The sequence below is a fragment of the Schistocerca serialis genome, unplaced genomic scaffold (assembly GCF_023864345.2).
Source record: "Schistocerca serialis cubense isolate TAMUIC-IGC-003099 unplaced genomic scaffold, iqSchSeri2.2 HiC_scaffold_1356, whole genome shotgun sequence".
Taxonomy (NCBI): domain Eukaryota; kingdom Metazoa; phylum Arthropoda; class Insecta; order Orthoptera; family Acrididae; genus Schistocerca; species Schistocerca serialis.
The window spans coordinates 17944-37761 of record NW_026047576.1 but is presented as its reverse complement, the minus strand read 5'-3'; the positions used below and the strand labels follow the sequence as shown (position 1 = coordinate 37761).

The 19818-nt window shown below is 50.5% G+C and overlaps 11 non-coding genes across 11 annotated transcripts; all 11 read right to left on the bottom strand.

The window, feature by feature from the left end:
• Nucleotides 1-877: 877 nt before the first annotated feature.
• Nucleotides 878-994, bottom strand: LOC126440201 (5S ribosomal RNA). The gene has a single exon (XR_007581384.1). It is a non-coding gene; the product is annotated as a 5S ribosomal RNA (ribosomal RNA).
• A 1207-nt stretch (nt 995-2201) lies between these two features.
• LOC126440197 (5S ribosomal RNA) lies at nt 2202-2320 on the bottom strand. Its single transcript, XR_007581380.1, has one exon. It is a non-coding gene; the product is annotated as a 5S ribosomal RNA (ribosomal RNA).
• A 1204-nt stretch (nt 2321-3524) lies between these two features.
• Nucleotides 3525-3642, bottom strand: LOC126440198 (5S ribosomal RNA). The gene has a single exon (XR_007581381.1). It is a non-coding gene; the product is annotated as a 5S ribosomal RNA (ribosomal RNA).
• Nucleotides 3643-4847: 1205 nt separating this feature from the next.
• On the bottom strand, nt 4848-4966 carry LOC126440196 (5S ribosomal RNA). Its single transcript, XR_007581379.1, has one exon. It is a non-coding gene; the product is annotated as a 5S ribosomal RNA (ribosomal RNA).
• Nucleotides 4967-6171: 1205 nt separating this feature from the next.
• Nucleotides 6172-6290, bottom strand: LOC126440195 (5S ribosomal RNA). The gene has a single exon (XR_007581378.1). It is a non-coding gene; the product is annotated as a 5S ribosomal RNA (ribosomal RNA).
• Nucleotides 6291-7503: 1213 nt separating this feature from the next.
• LOC126440193 (5S ribosomal RNA) lies at nt 7504-7622 on the bottom strand. The gene has a single exon (XR_007581376.1). It is a non-coding gene; the product is annotated as a 5S ribosomal RNA (ribosomal RNA).
• A 1215-nt stretch (nt 7623-8837) lies between these two features.
• LOC126440192 (5S ribosomal RNA) lies at nt 8838-8956 on the bottom strand. The gene has a single exon (XR_007581375.1). It is a non-coding gene; the product is annotated as a 5S ribosomal RNA (ribosomal RNA).
• Nucleotides 8957-10171: 1215 nt separating this feature from the next.
• LOC126440190 (5S ribosomal RNA) lies at nt 10172-10290 on the bottom strand. Its single transcript, XR_007581374.1, has one exon. It is a non-coding gene; the product is annotated as a 5S ribosomal RNA (ribosomal RNA).
• A 1215-nt stretch (nt 10291-11505) lies between these two features.
• LOC126440189 (5S ribosomal RNA) lies at nt 11506-11624 on the bottom strand. The gene has a single exon (XR_007581373.1). It is a non-coding gene; the product is annotated as a 5S ribosomal RNA (ribosomal RNA).
• Nucleotides 11625-12839: 1215 nt separating this feature from the next.
• Nucleotides 12840-12958, bottom strand: LOC126440188 (5S ribosomal RNA). Its single transcript, XR_007581372.1, has one exon. It is a non-coding gene; the product is annotated as a 5S ribosomal RNA (ribosomal RNA).
• Nucleotides 12959-14173: 1215 nt separating this feature from the next.
• LOC126440187 (5S ribosomal RNA) lies at nt 14174-14292 on the bottom strand. Its single transcript, XR_007581371.1, has one exon. It is a non-coding gene; the product is annotated as a 5S ribosomal RNA (ribosomal RNA).
• Between the last annotated feature and the right edge of the window lie 5526 nt (nt 14293-19818).

Genomic DNA, 19818 nt, shown 5'->3' with positions numbered 1-19818 from the left:
AGCTTTCTCACCTGCCTGACACGCGCCGCGCTTCCAGATATTTGCGTAATTTGCGCGGTGCATTCTCGCCTGTCCCCCCCTTCCGTCCCGACTTGTCCCGACTTTGCTCGACTGCCGCTCGCTGCCGCTCGGGTCGCGGTCCATTTGACAGCACAAGCGCGAGAAACGTCTGCGGGAGGGACAAATGAATCAATGTATGATTACAAATCGAATTTGGAGCTGTACGCCGCTGCAGAGCGATAGGCGCTATCGTATTTCGGAGCATACCGCCCGATTCGTACTGTTTTGTCGTTTTCAAAGACTTCCTGGCAAACTTGGTTAGCACATTCTCCTTCAAACTGAGTTAGTTACTGCAGTTTCGTTTCTTACGACCGTTTAAAATGCTTAAGGAAGTCTCTTTGTCACAACAGAAAGGTAGTACGGAAAGAGGGCTGGCAGGAGTAGCGACTAAAAAGCGAAAAATGAACACAGCCAGAGTTCCCAGGCGCTCACCCTTCCGAGTACTAACGTTGCTGCTTCACTTCGGTGATCGGACGAGAACAGAAGATTTTATTTCTTCTTCTTCTTCTTCTTCTTTTTTTTGTTTGTTTGTTTTTGTTTATTTACTTTGCGGACTTTAGCACCGCTACAAAACAGTAGGCCCTGACGTATTTCAAAACTCATCTGTCGATTCGTAGTGTGTTGTTATTTCCGAGGCGTTCTAGCACTCTTCTTTCGCACATTCTTGCTCAAACTGAGTTCATTACTGCAATTTCGTATCTTACGTTTGATAACAGTAGTTTAAAATGCTTGTGGAAGCATCTTTGCCAACACCTGAAAGTTAGTATGAAAAGAGGGCTGGCAGGTGCAGCGACGTAAAAATGAAAAAATGAGATAGAGCCAACAGCACCCGTGTTCCCAGGCGGTCACCCATCCAAGTACTAACCGGGCCCGATGTTGCTTAACTTCGGTGATCGACGAGAACCGGTGTATTCAACATGGTATGGCCGTTGGCGTCCTTATACTGTAGCCGCGCCACAGAAGAAGCGTTCGCCTCTTCTCCCAACACACGCAATCGCCGCTTTCCGTGGCACATTTGACGCAAAGCATGTCTTTCCACCTCGAAGGTGGCGCGGAGTGCGCGCTCGCCTCGGCGTCTCATAGGCGACTGCCGAACCAAGGTGAGGCGCACAACACAGCTGCTGGATGCACCGCCTGTCATTCGTTTGGTGCGTGCGGCCTCCGACACTGGCTGGCGACGCACCTTGTTCCTGTTATCCGGCGCAGGGCTTGCGCGCGGCCGGGCGGCGGGGGGACTGCGCGCGGTGTCCTGCTGGACCGACGGAAGCTTTCTCACCTGCCTGACACGCGCCGCGCTTCCAGATATTTGCGTAATTTGCGCGGTGCATTCTCGCCTGTCCCCCCCTTCCGTCCCGACTTGTCCCGACTTTGCTCGACTGCCGCTCGCTGCCGCTCGGGTCGCGGTCCATTTGACAGCACAAGCGCGAGAAACGTCTGCGGGAGGACAAATGAATCAATGTATGATTACAAATCGAATTTGGAGCTGTACGCCGCTGCAGAGCGATAGGCGCTATCGTATTTCGGAGCATACCGCCCGATTCGTACTGTTTTGTCGTTTTCAAAGACTTCCTGGCAAACTTGGTTAGCACATTCTCCTTCAAACTGAGTTAGTTACTGCAGTTTCGTTTCTTACGACCGTTTAAAATGCTTAAGGAAGTCTCTTTGTCACAACAGAAAGGTAGTACGGAAAGAGGGCTGGCAGGAGTAGCGACTAAAAAGCGAAAAATGAACACAGCCAGAGTTCCCAGGCGCTCACCCTTCCGAGTACTAACGTTGCTGCTTCACTTCGGTGATCGGACGAGAACAGAAGATTTTATTTCTTCTTCTTCTTCTTCTTCTTTTTTTTGTTTGTTTGTTTTTGTTTATTTACTTTGCGGACTTTAGCACCGCTACAAAACAGTAGGCCCTGACGTATTTCAAAAACTCATCTGTCGATTCGTAGTGTGTTGTTATTTCCGAGGCGTTCTAGCACTCTTCTTTCGCACATTCTTGCTCAAACTGAGTTCATTACTGCAATTTCGTATCTTACGTTTGATACAGTAGTTTAAAATGCTTGTGGAAGCATCTTTGCCAACACCTGAAAGTTAGTATGAAAAGAGGGCTGGCAGGTGCAGCGACGTAAAAATGAAAAAATGAGATAGAGCCAACAGCACCCGGTGTTCCCAGGCGGTCACCCATCCAAGTACTAACCGGGCCCGATGTTGCTTAACTTCGGTGATCGGACGAGAACCGGTGTATTCAACATGGTATGGCCGTTGGCGTCCTTATACTGTAGCCGCGCCACAGAAGAAGCGTTCGCCTCTTCTCCCAACACACGCAATCGCCGCTTTCCGTGGCACATTTGACGCAAAGCATGTCTTTCCACCTCGAAGGTGGCGCGGAGTGCGCGCTCGCCTCGGCGTCTCATAGGCGACTGCCGAACCAAGGTGAGGCGCACAACACAGCTGCTGGATGCACCGCCTGTCATTCGTTTGGTGCGTGCGGCCTCCGACACTGGCTGGCGACGCACCTTGTTCCTGTTATCCGGCGCAGGGCTTGCGCGCGGCCGGGCGGCGGGGGACTGCGCGCGGTGTCCTGCTGGACCGACGGAAGCTTTCTCACCTGCCTGACACGCGCCGCGCTTCCAGATATTTGCGTAATTTGCGCGGTGCATTCTCGCCTGTCCCCCCCTTCCGTCCCGACTTGTCCCGACTTTGCTCGACTGCCGCTCGCTGCCGCTCGGGTCGCGGTCCATTTGACAGCACAAGCGCGAGAAACGTCTGCGGGAGGACAAATGAATCAATGTATGATTACAAATCGAATTTGGAGCTGTACGCCGCTGCAGAGCGATAGGCGCTATCGTATTTCGGAGCATACCGCCCGATTCGTACTGTTTTGTCGTTTTCAAAGACTTCCTGGCAAACTTGGTTAGCACATTCTCCTTCAAACTGAGTTAGTTACTGCAGTTTCGTTTCTTACGACCGTTTAAAATGCTTAAGGAAGTCTCTTTGTCACAACAGAAAGGTAGTACGGAAAGAGGGCTGGCAGGAGTAGCGACTAAAAGCGAAAAATGAACACAGCCAGAGTTCCCAGGCGCTCACCCTTCCGAGTACTAACGTTGCTGCTTCACTTCGGTGATCGGACGAGAACAGAAGATTTTATTTCTTCTTCTTCTTCTTCTTCTTTTTTTTGTTTGTTTGTTTTTGTTTATTTACTTTGCGGACTTAGCACCGCTACAAAACAGTAGGCCCTGACGTATTTCAAAACTCATCTGTCGATTCGTAGTGTGTTGTTATTTCCGAGGCGTTCTAGCACTCTTCTTTCGCACATTCTTGCTCAAACTGAGTTCATTACTGCAATTTCGTATCTTACGTTTGATACAGTAGTTTTAAAATGCTTGTGGAAGCATCTTTGCCAACACCTGAAAGTTAGTATGAAAAGAGGGCTGGCAGGTGCAGCGACGTAAAAATGAAAAAATGAGATAGAGCCAACAGCACCCGGTGTTCCCAGGCGGTCACCCATCCAAGTACTAACCGGCCCGATGTTGCTTAACTTCGGTGATCGGACGAGAACCGGTGTATTCAACATGGTATGGCCGTTGGCGTCCTTATACTGTAGCCGCGCCACAGAAGAAGCGTTCGCCTCTTCTCCAACACACGCAATCGCCGCTTTCCGTGGCACATTTGACGCAAAGCATGTCTTTCCACCTCGAAGGTGGCGCGGAGTGCGCGCTCGCCTCGGCGTCTCATAGGCGACTGCCGAACCAAGGTGAGGCGCACAACACAGCTGCTGGATGCACCGCCTGTCATTCGTTTGGTGCGTGCGGCCTCCGACACTGGCTGGCGACGCACCTTGTTCCTGTTATCCGGCGCAGGGCTTGCGCGCGGCCGGGCGGCGGGGGGACTGCGCGCGGTGTCCTGCTGGACCGACGGAAGCTTTCTCACCTGCCTGACACGCGCCGCGCTTCCAGATATTTGCGTAATTTGCGCGGTGCATTCTCGCCTGTCCCCCCCTTCCGTCCCGACTTGTCCCGACTTTGCTCGACTGCCGCTCGCTGCCGCTCGGGTCGCGGTCCATTTGACAGCACAAGCGCGAGAAACGTCTGCGGGAGGACAAATGAATCAATGTATGATTACAAATCGAATTTGGAGCTGTACGCCGCTGCAGAGCGATAGGCGCTATCGTATTTCGGAGCATACCGCCCGATTCGTACTGTTTTGTCGTTTTCAAAGACTTCCTGGCAAACTTGGTTAGCACATTCTCCTTCAAACTGAGTTAGTTACTGCAGTTTCGTTTCTTACGACCGTTTAAAATGCTTAAGGAAGTCTCTTTGTCACAACAGAAAGGTAGTACGGAAAGAGGGCTGGCAGGAGTAGCGACTAAAAAGCGAAAAATGAACACAGCCAGAGTTCCCAGGCGCTCACCCTTCCGAGTACTAACGTTGCTGCTTCACTTCGGTGATCGGACGAGAACAGAAGATTTTATTTCTTCTTCTTCTTCTTCTTCTTTTTTTTGTTTGTTTGTTTTTGTTTATTTACTTTGCGGACTTTAGCACCGCTACAAAACAGTAGGCCCTGACGTATTTCAAAACTCATCTGTCGATTCGTAGTGTGTTGTTATTTCCGAGGCGTTCTAGCACTCTTCTTTCGCACATTCTTGCTCAAACTGAGTTCATTACTGCAATTTCGTATCTTACGTTTGATACAGTAGTTTAAAATGCTTGTGGAAGCATCTTTGCCAACACCTGAAAGTTAGTATGAAAAGAGGGCTGGCAGGTGCAGCGACGTAAAAATGAAAAAATGAGATAGAGCCAACAGCACCCGGTGTTCCCAGGCGGTCACCCATCCAAGTACTAACCGGGCCCGATGTTGCTTAACTTCGGTGATCGGACGAGAACCGGTGTATTCAACATGGTATGGCCGTTGGCGTCCTTATACTGTAGCCGCGCCACAGAAGAAGCGTTCGCCTCTTCTCCCAACACACGCAATCGCCGCTTTCCGTGGCACATTTGACGCAAAGCATGTCTTTCCACCTCGAAGGTGGCGCGGAGTGCGCGCTCGCCTCGGCGTCTCATAGGCGACTGCCGAACCAAGGTGAGGCGCACAACACAGCTGCTGGATGCACCGCCTGTCATTCGTTTGGTGCGTGCGGCCTCCGACACTGGCTGGCGACGCACCTTGTTCCTGTTATCCGGCGCAGGGCTTGCGCGCGGCCGGGCGGCGGGGGACTGCGCGCGGTGTCCTGCTGGACCGACGGAAGCTTTCTCACCTGCCTGACACGCGCCGCGCTTCCAGATATTTGCGTAATTTGCGCGGTGCATTCTCGCCTGTCCCCCCCTTCCGTCCCGACTTGTCCCGACTTTGCTCGACTGCCGCTCGCTGCCGCTCGGGTCGCGGTCCATTTGACAGCACAAGCGCGAGAAACGTCTGCGGGAGGACAAATGAATCAATGTATGATTACAAATCGAATTTGGAGCTGTACGCCGCTGCAGAGCGATAGGCGCTATCGTATTTCGGAGCATACCGCCCGATTCGTACTGTTTTGTCGTTTTCAAAGACTTCCTGGCAAACTTGGTTAGCACATTCTCCTTCAAACTGAGTTAGTTACTGCAGTTTCGTTTCTTACGACCGTTTAAAATGCTTAAGGAAGTCTCTTTGTCACAACAGAAAGGTAGTACGGAAAGAGGGCTGGCAGGAGTAGCGACTAAAAAGCGAAAAATGAACACAGCCAGAGTTCCCAGGCGCTCACCCTTCCGAGTACTAACGTTGCTGCTTCACTTCGGTGATCGGACGAGAACAGAAGATTTTATTTCTTCTTCTTCTTCTTCTTCTTTTTTTTGTTTGTTTGTTTTTGTTTATTTACTTTGCGGACTTTAGCACCGCTACAAAACAGTAGGCCCTGACGTATTTCAAAACTCATCTGTCGATTCGTAGTGTGTTGTTATTTCCGAGGCGTTCTAGCACTCTTCTTTCGCACATTCTTGCTCAAACTGAGTTCATTACTGCAATTTCGTATCTTACGTTTGATACAGTAGTTTAAAATGCTTGTGGAAGCATCTTTGCCAACACCTGAAAGTTAGTATGAAAAGAGGGCTGGCAGGTGCAGCGACGTAAAAATGAAAAAATGAGATAGAGCCAACAGCACCCGGTGTTCCCAGGCGGTCACCCATCCAAGTACTAACCGGGCCCGATGTTGCTTAACTTCGGTGATCGGACGAGAACCGGTGTATTCAACATGGTATGGCCGTTGGCGTCCTTATACTGTAGCCGCGCCACAGAAGAAGCGTTCGCCTCTTCTCCCAACACACGCAATCGCCGCTTTCCGTGGCACATTTGACGCAAAGCATGTCTTTCCACCTCGAAGGTGGCGCGGAGTGCGCGCTCGCCTCGGCGTCTCATAGGCGACTGCCGAACCAAGGTGAGGCGCACAACACAGCTGCTGGATGCACCGCCTGTCATTCGTTTGGTGCGTGCGGCCTCCGACACTGGCTGGCGACGCACCTTGTTCCTGTTATCCGGCGCAGGGCTTGCGCGCGGCCGGGCGGCGGGGGGACTGCGCGCGGTGTCCTGCTGGACCGACGGAAGCTTTCTCACCTGCCTGACACGCGCCGCGCTTCCAGATATTTGCGTAATTTGCGCGGTGCATTCTCGCCTGTCCCCCCCTTCCGTCCCGACTTGTCCCGACTTTGCTCGACTGCCGCTCGCTGCCGCTCGGGTCGCGGTCCATTTGACAGCACAAGCGCGAGAAACGTCTGCGGGAGGACAAATGAATCAATGTATGATTACAAATCGAATTTGGAGCTGTACGCCGCTGCAGAGCGATAGGCGCTATCGTATTTCGGAGCATACCGCCCGATTCGTACTGTTTTGTCGTTTTCAAAGACTTCCTGGCAAACTTGGTTAGCACATTCTCCTTCAACTGAGTTAGTTACTGCAGTTTCGTTTCTTACGACCGTTTAAAATGCTTAAGGAAGTCTCTTTGTCACAACAGAAAGGTAGTACGGAAAGAGGGCTGGCAGGAGTAGCGACTAAAAAGCGAAAAATGAACACAGCCAGAGTTCCCAGGCGCTCACCCTTCCGAGTACTAACGTTGCTGCTTCACTTCGGTGATCGGACGAGAACAGAAGATTTTATTTCTTCTTCTTCTTCTTCTTCTTCTTCTTCTTTTTTTGTTTGTTTGTTTTTGTTTATTTACTTTGCGGACTTTAGCACCGCTACAAAACAGTAGGCCCTGACGTATTTCAAAACTCATCTGTCGATTCGTAGTGTGTTGTTATTTCCGAGGCGTTCTAGCACTCTTCTTTCGCACATTCTTGCTCAAACTGAGTTCATTACTGCAATTTCGTATCTTACGTTTGATACAGTAGTTTAAAATGCTTGTGGAAGCATCTTTGCCAACACCTGAAAGTTAGTATGAAAAGAGGGCTGGCAGGTGCAGCGACGTAAAAATGAAAAAATGAGATAGAGCCAACAGCACCCGGTGTTCCCAGGCGGTCACCCATCCAAGTACTAACCGGGCCCGATGTTGCTTAACTTCGGTGATCGGACGAGAACCGGTGTATTCAACATGGTATGGCCGTTGGCGTCCTTATACTGTAGCCGCGCCACAGAAGAAGCGTTCGCCTCTTCTCCCAACACACGCAATCGCCGCTTTCCGTGGCACATTTGACGCAAAGCATGTCTTTCCACCTCGAAGGTGGCGCGGAGTGCGCGCTCGCCTCGGCGTCTCATAGGCGACTGCCGAACCAAGGTGAGGCGCACAACACAGCTGCTGGATGCACCGCCTGTCATTCGTTTGGTGCGTGCGGCCTCCGACACTGGCTGGCGACGCACCTTGTTCCTGTTATCCGGCGCAGGGCTTGCGCGCGGCCGGGCGGCGGGGGGACTGCGCGCGGTGTCCTGCTGGACCGACGGAAGCTTTCTCACCTGCCTGACACGCGCCGCGCTTCCAGATATTTGCGTAATTTGCGCGGTGCATTCTCGCCTGTCCCCCCCTTCCGTCCCGACTTGTCCCGACTTTGCTCGACTGCCGCTCGCTGCCGCTCGGGTCGCGGTCCATTTGACAGCACAAGCGCGAGAAACGTCTGCGGGAGGACAAATGAATCAATGTATGATTACAAATCGAATTTGGAGCTGTACGCCGCTGCAGAGCGATAGGCGCTATCGTATTTCGGAGCATACCGCCCGATTCGTACTGTTTTGTCGTTTTCAAAGACTTCCTGGCAAACTTGGTTAGCACATTCTCCTTCAAACTGAGTTAGTTACTGCAGTTTCGTTTCTTACGACCGTTTAAAATGCTTAAGGAAGTCTCTTTGTCACAACAGAAAGGTAGTACGGAAAGAGGGCTGGCAGGAGTAGCGACTAAAAAGCGAAAAATGAACACAGCCAGAGTTCCCAGGCGCTCACCCTTCCGAGTACTAACGTTGCTGCTTCACTTCGGTGATCGGACGAGAACAGAAGATTTTATTTCTTCTTCTTCTTCTTCTTCTTCTTCTTCTTTTTTTTGTTTGTTTGTTTTTGTTTATTTACTTTGCGGACTTTAGCACCGCTACAAAACAGTAGGCCCTGACGTATTTCAAAACTCATCTGTCGATTCGTAGTGTGTTGTTATTTCCGAGGCGTTCTAGCACTCTTCTTTCGCACATTCTTGCTCAAACTGAGTTCATTACTGCAATTTCGTATCTTACGTTTGATACAGTAGTTTAAAATGCTTGTGGAAGCATCTTTGCCAACACCTGAAAGTTAGTATGAAAAGAGGGCTGGCAGGTGCAGCGACGTAAAAATGAAAAAATGAGATAGAGCCAACAGCACCCGGTGTTCCCAGGCGGTCACCCATCCAAGTACTAACCGGGCCCGATGTTGCTTAACTTCGGTGATCGGACGAGAACCGGTGTATTCAACATGGTATGGCCGTTGGCGTCCTTATACTGTAGCCGCGCCACAGAAGAAGCGTTCGCCTCTTCTCCCAACACACGCAATCGCCGCTTTCCGTGGCACATTTGACGCAAAGCATGTCTTTCCACCTCGAAGGTGGCGCGGAGTGCGCGCTCGCCTCGGCGTCTCATAGGCGACTGCCGAACCAAGGTGAGGCGCACAACACAGCTGCTGGATGCACCGCCTGTCATTCGTTTGGTGCGTGCGGCCTCCGACACTGGCTGGCGACGCACCTTGTTCCTGTTATCCGGCGCAGGGCTTGCGCGCGGCCGGGCGGCGGGGGGACTGCGCGCGGTGTCCTGCTGGACCGACGGAAGCTTTCTCACCTGCCTGACACGCGCCGCGCTTCCAGATATTTGCGTAATTTGCGCGGTGCATTCTCGCCTGTCCCCCCCTTCCGTCCCGACTTGTCCCGACTTTGCTCGACTGCCGCTCGCTGCCGCTCGGGTCGCGGTCCATTTGACAGCACAAGCGCGAGAAACGTCTGCGGGAGGACAAATGAATCAATGTATGATTACAAATCGAATTTGGAGCTGTACGCCGCTGCAGAGCGATAGGCGCTATCGTATTTCGGAGCATACCGCCCGATTCGTACTGTTTTGTCGTTTTCAAAGACTTCCTGGCAAACTTGGTTAGCACATTCTCCTTCAAACTGAGTTAGTTACTGCAGTTTCGTTTCTTACGACCGTTTAAAATGCTTAAGGAAGTCTCTTTGTCACAACAGAAAGGTAGTACGGAAAGAGGGCTGGCAGGAGTAGCGACTAAAAAGCGAAAAATGAACACAGCCAGAGTTCCCAGGCGCTCACCCTTCCGAGTACTAACGTTGCTGCTTCACTTCGGTGATCGGACGAGAACAGAAGATTTTATTTCTTCTTCTTCTTCTTCTTCTTCTTCTTCTTTTTTTTGTTTGTTTGTTTTTGTTTATTTACTTTGCGGACTTTAGCACCGCTACAAAACAGTAGGCCCTGACGTATTTCAAAACTCATCTGTCGATTCGTAGTGTGTTGTTATTTCCGAGGCGTTCTAGCACTCTTCTTTCGCACATTCTTGCTCAAACTGAGTTCATTACTGCAATTTCGTATCTTACGTTTGATACAGTAGTTTAAAATGCTTGTGGAAGCATCTTTGCCAACACCTGAAAGTTAGTATGAAAAGAGGGCTGGCAGGTGCAGCGACGTAAAAATGAAAAAATGAGATAGAGCCAACAGCACCCGGTGTTCCCAGGCGGTCACCCATCCAAGTACTAACCGGGCCCGATGTTGCTTAACTTCGGTGATCGGACGAGAACCGGTGTATTCAACATGGTATGGCCGTTGGCGTCCTTATACTGTAGCCGCGCCACAGAAGAAGCGTTCGCCTCTTCTCCCAACACACGCAATCGCCGCTTTCCGTGGCACATTTGACGCAAAGCATGTCTTTCCACCTCGAAGGTGGCGCGGAGTGCGCGCTCGCCTCGGCGTCTCATAGGCGACTGCCGAACCAAGGTGAGGCGCACAACACAGCTGCTGGATGCACCGCCTGTCATTCGTTTGGTGCGTGCGGCCTCCGACACTGGCTGGCGACGCACCTTGTTCCTGTTATCCGGCGCAGGGCTTGCGCGCGGCCGGGCGGCGGGGGGACTGCGCGCGGTGTCCTGCTGGACCGACGGAAGCTTTCTCACCTGCCTGACACGCGCCGCGCTTCCAGATATTTGCGTAATTTGCGCGGTGCATTCTCGCCTGTCCCCCCCTTCCGTCCCGACTTGTCCCGACTTTGCTCGACTGCCGCTCGCTGCCGCTCGGGTCGCGGTCCATTTGACAGCACAAGCGCGAGAAACGTCTGCGGGAGGACAAATGAATCAATGTATGATTACAAATCGAATTTGGAGCTGTACGCCGCTGCAGAGCGATAGGCGCTATCGTATTTCGGAGCATACCGCCCGATTCGTACTGTTTTGTCGTTTTCAAAGACTTCCTGGCAAACTTGGTTAGCACATTCTCCTTCAAACTGAGTTAGTTACTGCAGTTTCGTTTCTTACGACCGTTTAAAATGCTTAAGGAAGTCTCTTTGTCACAACAGAAAGGTAGTACGGAAAGAGGGCTGGCAGGAGTAGCGACTAAAAAGCGAAAAATGAACACAGCCAGAGTTCCCAGGCGCTCACCCTTCCGAGTACTAACGTTGCTGCTTCACTTCGGTGATCGGACGAGAACAGAAGATTTTATTTCTTCTTCTTCTTCTTCTTCTTCTTCTTCTTTTTTTTGTTTGTTTGTTTTTGTTTATTTACTTTGCGGACTTTAGCACCGCTACAAAACAGTAGGCCCTGACGTATTTCAAAACTCATCTGTCGATTCGTAGTGTGTTGTTATTTCCGAGGCGTTCTAGCACTCTTCTTTCGCACATTCTTGCTCAAACTGAGTTCATTACTGCAATTTCGTATCTTACGTTTGATACAGTAGTTTAAAATGCTTGTGGAAGCATCTTTGCCAACACCTGAAAGTTAGTATGAAAAGAGGGCTGGCAGGTGCAGCGACGTAAAAATGAAAAAATGAGATAGAGCCAACAGCACCCGGTGTTCCCAGGCGGTCACCCATCCAAGTACTAACCGGGCCCGATGTTGCTTAACTTCGGTGATCGGACGAGAACCGGTGTATTCAACATGGTATGGCCGTTGGCGTCCTTATACTGTAGCCGCGCCACAGAAGAAGCGTTCGCCTCTTCTCCCAACACACGCAATCGCCGCTTTCCGTGGCACATTTGACGCAAAGCATGTCTTTCCACCTCGAAGGTGGCGCGGAGTGCGCGCTCGCCTCGGCGTCTCATAGGCGACTGCCGAACCAAGGTGAGGCGCACAACACAGCTGCTGGATGCACCGCCTGTCATTCGTTTGGTGCGTGCGGCCTCCGACACTGGCTGGCGACGCACCTTGTTCCTGTTATCCGGCGCAGGGCTTGCGCGCGGCCGGGCGGCGGGGGGACTGCGCGCGGTGTCCTGCTGGACCGACGGAAGCTTTCTCACCTGCCTGACACGCGCCGCGCTTCCAGATATTTGCGTAATTTGCGCGGTGCATTCTCGCCTGTCCCCCCCTTCCGTCCCGACTTGTCCCGACTTTGCTCGACTGCCGCTCGCTGCCGCTCGGGTCGCGGTCCATTTGACAGCACAAGCGCGAGAAACGTCTGCGGGAGGACAAATGAATCAATGTATGATTACAAATCGAATTTGGAGCTGTACGCCGCTGCAGAGCGATAGGCGCTATCGTATTTCGGAGCATACCGCCCGATTCGTACTGTTTTGTCGTTTTCAAAGACTTCCTGGCAAACTTGGTTAGCACATTCTCCTTCAAACTGAGTTAGTTACTGCAGTTTCGTTTCTTACGACCGTTTAAAATGCTTAAGGAAGTCTCTTTGTCACAACAGAAAGGTAGTACGGAAAGAGGGCTGGCAGGAGTAGCGACTAAAAAGCGAAAAATGAACACAGCCAGAGTTCCCAGGCGCTCACCCTTCCGAGTACTAACGTTGCTGCTTCACTTCGGTGATCGGACGAGAACAGAAGATTTTATTTCTTCTTCTTCTTCTTCTTCTTCTTCTTCTTTTTTTTGTTTGTTTGTTTTTGTTTATTTACTTTGCGGACTTTAGCACCGCTACAAAACAGTAGGCCCTGACGTATTTCAAAACTCATCTGTCGATTCGTAGTGTGTTGTTATTTCCGAGGCGTTCTAGCACTCTTCTTTCGCACATTCTTGCTCAAACTGAGTTCATTACTGCAATTTCGTATCTTACGTTTGATACAGTAGTTTAAAATGCTTGTGGAAGCATCTTTGCCAACACCTGAAAGTTAGTATGAAAAGAGGGCTGGCAGGTGCAGCGACGTAAAAATGAAAAAATGAGATAGAGCCAACAGCACCCGGTGTTCCCAGGCGGTCACCCATCCAAGTACTAACCGGGCCCGATGTTGCTTAACTTCGGTGATCGGACGAGAACCGGTGTATTCAACATGGTATGGCCGTTGGCGTCCTTATACTGTAGCCGCGCCACAGAAGAAGCGTTCGCCTCTTCTCCCAACACACGCAATCGCCGCTTTCCGTGGCACATTTGACGCAAAGCATGTCTTTCCACCTCGAAGGTGGCGCGGAGTGCGCGCTCGCCTCGGCGTCTCATAGGCGACTGCCGAACCAAGGTGAGGCGCACAACACAGCTGCTGGATGCACCGCCTGTCATTCGTTTGGTGCGTGCGGCCTCCGACACTGGCTGGCGACGCACCTTGTTCCTGTTATCCGGCGCAGGGCTTGCGCGCGGCCGGGCGGCGGGGGGACTGCGCGCGGTGTCCTGCTGGACCGACGGAAGCTTTCTCACCTGCCTGACACGCGCCGCGCTTCCAGATATTTGCGTAATTTGCGCGGTGCATTCTCGCCTGTCCCCCCCTTCCGTCCCGACTTGTCCCGACTTTGCTCGACTGCCGCTCGCTGCCGCTCGGGTCGCGGTCCATTTGACAGCACAAGCGCGAGAAACGTCTGCGGGAGGACAAATGAATCAATGTATGATTACAAATCGAATTTGGAGCTGTACGCCGCTGCAGAGCGATAGGCGCTATCGTATTTCGGAGCATACCGCCCGATTCGTACTGTTTTGTCGTTTTCAAAGACTTCCTGGCAAACTTGGTTAGCACATTCTCCTTCAAACTGAGTTAGTTACTGCAGTTTCGTTTCTTACGACCGTTTAAAATGCTTAAGGAAGTCTCTTTGTCACAACAGAAAGGTAGTACGGAAAGAGGGCTGGCAGGAGTAGCGACTAAAAAGCGAAAAATGAACACAGCCAGAGTTCCCAGGCGCTCACCCTTCCGAGTACTAACGTTGCTGCTTCACTTCGGTGATCGGACGAGAACAGAAGATTTTATTTCTTCTTCTTCTTCTTCTTCTTCTTCTTCTTTTTTTTGTTTGTTTGTTTTTGTTTATTTACTTTGCGGACTTTAGCACCGCTACAAAACAGTAGGCCCTGACGTATTTCAAAACTCATCTGTCGATTCGTAGTGTGTTGTTATTTCCGAGGCGTTCTAGCACTCTTCTTTCGCACATTCTTGCTCAAACTGAGTTCATTACTGCAATTTCGTATCTTACGTTTGATACAGTAGTTTAAAATGCTTGTGGAAGCATCTTTGCCAACACCTGAAAGTTAGTATGAAAAGAGGGCTGGCAGGTGCAGCGACGTAAAAATGAAAAAATGAGATAGAGCCAACAGCACCCGGTGTTCCCAGGCGGTCACCCATCCAAGTACTAACCGGGCCCGATGTTGCTTAACTTCGGTGATCGGACGAGAACCGGTGTATTCAACATGGTATGGCCGTTGGCGTCCTTATACTGTAGCCGCGCCACAGAAGAAGCGTTCGCCTCTTCTCCCAACACACGCAATCGCCGCTTTCCGTGGCACATTTGACGCAAAGCATGTCTTTCCACCTCGAAGGTGGCGCGGAGTGCGCGCTCGCCTCGGCGTCTCATAGGCGACTGCCGAACCAAGGTGAGGCGCACAACACAGCTGCTGGATGCACCGCCTGTCATTCGTTTGGTGCGTGCGGCCTCCGACACTGGCTGGCGACGCACCTTGTTCCTGTTATCCGGCGCAGGGCTTGCGCGCGGCCGGGCGGCGGGGGGACTGCGCGCGGTGTCCTGCTGGACCGACGGAAGCTTTCTCACCTGCCTGACACGCGCCGCGCTTCCAGATATTTGCGTAATTTGCGCGGTGCATTCTCGCCTGTCCCCCCCTTCCGTCCCGACTTGTCCCGACTTTGCTCGACTGCCGCTCGCTGCCGCTCGGGTCGCGGTCCATTTGACAGCACAAGCGCGAGAAACGTCTGCGGGAGGACAAATGAATCAATGTATGATTACAAATCGAATTTGGAGCTGTACGCCGCTGCAGAGCGATAGGCGCTATCGTATTTCGGAGCATACCGCCCGATTCGTACTGTTTTGTCGTTTTCAAAGACTTCCTGGCAAACTTGGTTAGCACATTCTCCTTCAAACTGAGTTAGTTACTGCAGTTTCGTTTCTTACGACCGTTTAAAATGCTTAAGGAAGTCTCTTTGTCACAACAGAAAGGTAGTACGGAAAGAGGGCTGGCAGGAGTAGCGACTAAAAAGCGAAAAATGAACACAGCCAGAGTTCCCAGGCGCTCACCCTTCCGAGTACTAACGTTGCTGCTTCACTTCGGTGATCGGACGAGAACAGAAGATTTTATTTCTTCTTCTTCTTCTTCTTCTTCTTCTTCTTTTTTTTGTTTGTTTGTTTTTGTTTATTTACTTTGCGGACTTTAGCACCGCTACAAAACAGTAGGCCCTGACGTATTTCAAAACTCATCTGTCGATTCGTAGTGTGTTGTTATTTCCGAGGCGTTCTAGCACTCTTCTTTCGCACATTCTTGCTCAAACTGAGTTCATTACTGCAATTTCGTATCTTACGTTTGATACAGTAGTTTAAAATGCTTGTGGAAGCATCTTTGCCAACACCTGAAAGTTAGTATGAAAAGAGGGCTGGCAGGTGCAGCGACGTAAAAATGAAAAAATGAGATAGAGCCAACAGCACCTTTTTTTTTTTTTTTTTTTTTTTTTTTTTTTTTTTTTTTTTTTTTTAGTTGTTTAAGGGTCCCCGTCTGATGACGGAGGGACGGCACGTCCAGCGAAGGGGAGGGCAAGACTGAACAACGTTGAAAAATAAGGAAAAGTAAGGAAAAAAAAAACAAACGGAAAAGTTCTTCCATAGATCGGCGGTAAAAAATTCTACCGACCAAATGTGGGGGGAAAAAAACGAGGAAGAAGGGCTTCGCTCAAAAGAACAAGTCGCAAACCCGCGCGAAAAGTAAATAAGGCCCGGGAGGTCCCTCTAACAAAGTATAGAAAACTAAGTAAAGTAACAAATCCGTTGTTAAAAGCAAGCGGTCGGGCAATGAGCGCGGTAGGCAGCTGGCGGCAAGGAGGGCAGGGGTCAAGGAACCTGAGGCCTGGCCACAGTGCCGCCCCCACACCCGCCGTCACTCATATCGACCTTAAAACAAACCATAATGCGGGACACCGGCGTGAGATTCCACACCGACAAAAGTTCAAAGAGTGGCGAGCACAGACACGTGACGAGACTTGAGAGTGCTCAACAATAAGTGAAATGAAAATAATGAAAAAAACATAGAAAAACGCAAAACAATCACCACCAAGACTGAGAACTGAAACAGCAGTAAAATTCCCGTCTCGCCACAAACTGGGAAAAAAAAACTAATAATGAAATTAAGAAAACTGACGCACATGGCAAAACAGAAAATATGGCAAGAACGCCCAGAAAAAACGAAAAGACTTCTGATTTCGTTCGGTAATCAAGGGACGTCAAGTGTCGTTCCAGAAAATTTGAAAAAGTCGCAGTAACGCATATTCATACCGTGTCGCTCAAAGGCAAGTGAAGAGATAAGAGAAAATAAAACGTCGATGCTACGCAGGTACGGAAAGCCGTGCAAAAGCATGCGCCAGTGCGACCTGCAAAAAATTAGCAAAATTTCGCCGATAGTGTGGCGATGCCTGAATCTGAAGATGTTGGGTCCATAGATAGGTGAGAAAGTCCAGATCGGTAGACAACTTGAGGGAGAAGAGAGCAAACACCGTGTGGCCAAAGATCCACACCGTGGCATTTCGCTTCGTGGTGGGGTAAACGACACACTGCGGAATTAAAACAGCATCCACTGTAACAGTGCGAGTGTCCACCCTCTGAATCAAACGAATCATGTCCCTGGCGACTTCCCAAACACGGCGGAAACGGTCACACGCAAAGCGGTGTTCAATAGTGTCGTCGGCAGTACACACGTCACACTCACCAGACGGGATGAGATTTATAGAATAAAGTTTGGAGTTGGTAGGGATGGTGCGATGCACCACCTTGTACCACACCGCGTGGACGGAAGCCGGGAGAACGTCATTGGCGAGGTTTTTCCACACTGCCACCCAGTTGCAGCGTGGCAACCGATACTCCCACTTGCAGCGAACGGGAGGTCCGCGGAAAGCCGTGCAGACAGCGCTAACCGTGTGGACGGAGATGTCACAGAGCGCCAGGTAACTATTATCAAGAAAGTAGCGGCGCACATAAGAAAGGTAGAACGGGATGTGCGACACAGAAACAGGGGCCACTTCAGAAAGAGGACGGTAACGATTAAAAACAAACGCAGTGGGACCGCAAGGAGCTTTCTGAATAACAGCAGTAGTTCGCTTCCAAAAAAGGGCCGCACATTTGGCGGAAAAATCAACTAGTCCTAAACCGCCATCGGACAGGTCCAAGGTGCAGACAGCATGCGATACCTTGAAAATCTCCCCCCTCCATAAAAACCAGTAAACCGCCTGTTGGATGGCGCGCCCCAACTGCTTGGGAACCGGGAGAACCTGCGCAAGGTACCATGCTCTCGCCAAGATATTGACATTTATCAAATGCACCTTATCCCGAAGGGCCACATTCCGGACCGCATAGATCCTGGCAACCGCACGAATCCGATACAGCGTAGGCCGCCAATTCAAGGCTGCCATCTGCTGTGGGTTCGAAGATAGAAGTATCCCAAGAACGGTAGGCTGCTGCTGGACACAAAACCAATCCCTATGCAGGGTACGTGCGCGGGCGGTGAGCGGCAAAAGCACAGTTTTCCGGGGATTGATAACCGCCCCCGTAGCTTTTCCAAAGTTGTGCAAAACAACATGCAACCTGTCAACGTCGTCGATATGTTCAATAAATACGCCAAGGTCATCAGCATATGCGCGACAAACCAATCTGGTAGTCCCCATCTGAATGCCGCGACATTCCTGACTGATAGAACGGAGGAGGGGATCCAGCGCAATGGCAAAAAGCGCCATGGAAAGCGGACACCCCTGCCGCACGGAGCGACCCACACGAAAAGCAGGAGTGAGACGACCATTGACACATATACGGGAAGTAGCAGGTTGCAACAAATGCGTCACGAATCGGGTAAATAGATAACCAAACCCCATGCGTACCATAACCCGACGCAAATAAAAATGACTAATGCGGTCAAAGGCATTTTTAAAGTCAACTAATAAAATCGCCGCTGTCCGGAGCCGAGCACTTTTCACATATCCTATACAGTCTCGGTACGCAAGGATAGCGTCAAAGATATTCCGATCTCGGACCGCACATGTTTGCTGATCACTAAGTACGGTCGGCAAGACGTTTTTAAGTCGCTGAGCGACGCAACGCGTAACGATCTTATAATCAGCATTTAATAAAGTAATTGGACGGACAGCATCGATATGAGGTACAGCACGGGATTTGGGAACAAGCGTCACAACCCCCTCCACAAAAGCAGTTGGTACAGTCACACCATTGCGAAGATCGTTCGCTAAATCCACTAAAATCTCACTTAAAAGGGGAAAAAATTTCGAATAAAATTCCGCAGGAATCCCATCGGGACCCGGGGACTTCCCTTTGGGACTCCGCCGAACGGCGTCGAAAACTTCATCAGACGTATAGGCGTCATTTAAAAGATGCCTGTCCGGGCGAGTTAAAACATGTGGAACAACCCGCAAGAATTCTCGCAACGCGTCGGAATCAACGTCAACATCACGGAAAAGCGATGCAAAATGTTCAAAGATATCGTTTTCAATGTCCGACTGTACAGAAGTCCGACAGCCGTTCCGCAACTGCCAAACAGTAATGCGCAAACGTTCGCGGCGTTTGCGTTCCCGGTGTAAATGATAAATGGACAGAGGTTCCCCAGCAACAAAACCTGCAGGCTGACTGCGGACGGTCACCCCAGCACTAGCGGCACGCATGTCAATTAAAAGCTGAGCTTGAAATCGCTTCAGAGTGGGCAACAAATCGGGCTGTGACGTCACTCGCAACGCCAAATCGCGTAAACAATCCTGGCGGAAGCGTGCCGTCGCCCGACGCCAGCGTGCCGCCTCACGGCTATAATCGATTAAAAAGTTGCGAATCGCCGGCTTAGCGATCGCAACCCACCACTCAATGGTGCTACTATGACCGTCGCGAGTTCGCACCAACCTCTGCCACATACGGGTAAAACTAGTCACAAAATGGTCGTCATTAAGTAAACTACAATTAAACTTCCACAAATTAGTACGACGAGGAACACACAAACGAGGTAATAAAAGACGACAGGAATAGCTGGAGTGGTCGGAAAATACGACAGGAGTCACGTCAGCAGTACAAACACGGGCAGACAGCTGCCTAGACACATAAATGCGATCGAGGCGGCTACGCCCCGCACCGTAAAAATATGTGAAATAAGTAAAATCGGGGTGTAAAACACGCCACGTGTCGAGCAAATGAAAGCTAGCGACCAAAGCACCCAGTTCGTGGCATTTGTTCGGACGCGGCTCCTGATCTCTGTCGTCTAAAACACAATTAAAATCACCCCCGACGATTAAAGCATCGACATTCCTAGATAAAAGCTGACATAAATCCCTACCATAAAATTCAGCCCTGGCCGGTTTAACATTTCCCGACGGAGCGTACACATTCACAAACAAAATGCCAAAAATGGTACAGGCGACAGCACGACCGGTCGGTAAAATGGCAACATTAGAAACAGGTAAGCCAGAACGTACTAAAATTGCAGTGCCCGTATCAGAATCAGGCGCAACATTGTCAATCACAATAAAATCAGTAAAATCGTTCAAATATAAAAGCGCTTCACAAGTCACCTCCTGTAAAAAGGCGACGTGACAGTGATTATCATACAAAAAATCTTTAAGAAACATTGCTTTCTGCGGATTTCGCAGCTTATTAAGATTTACCGTTAAAATGTTCCACTGGCTACAATCGGGAAACATATATACTTAAAACACAGGAAAAAAACAAGAACAGAAAAACATGAAAACGCGT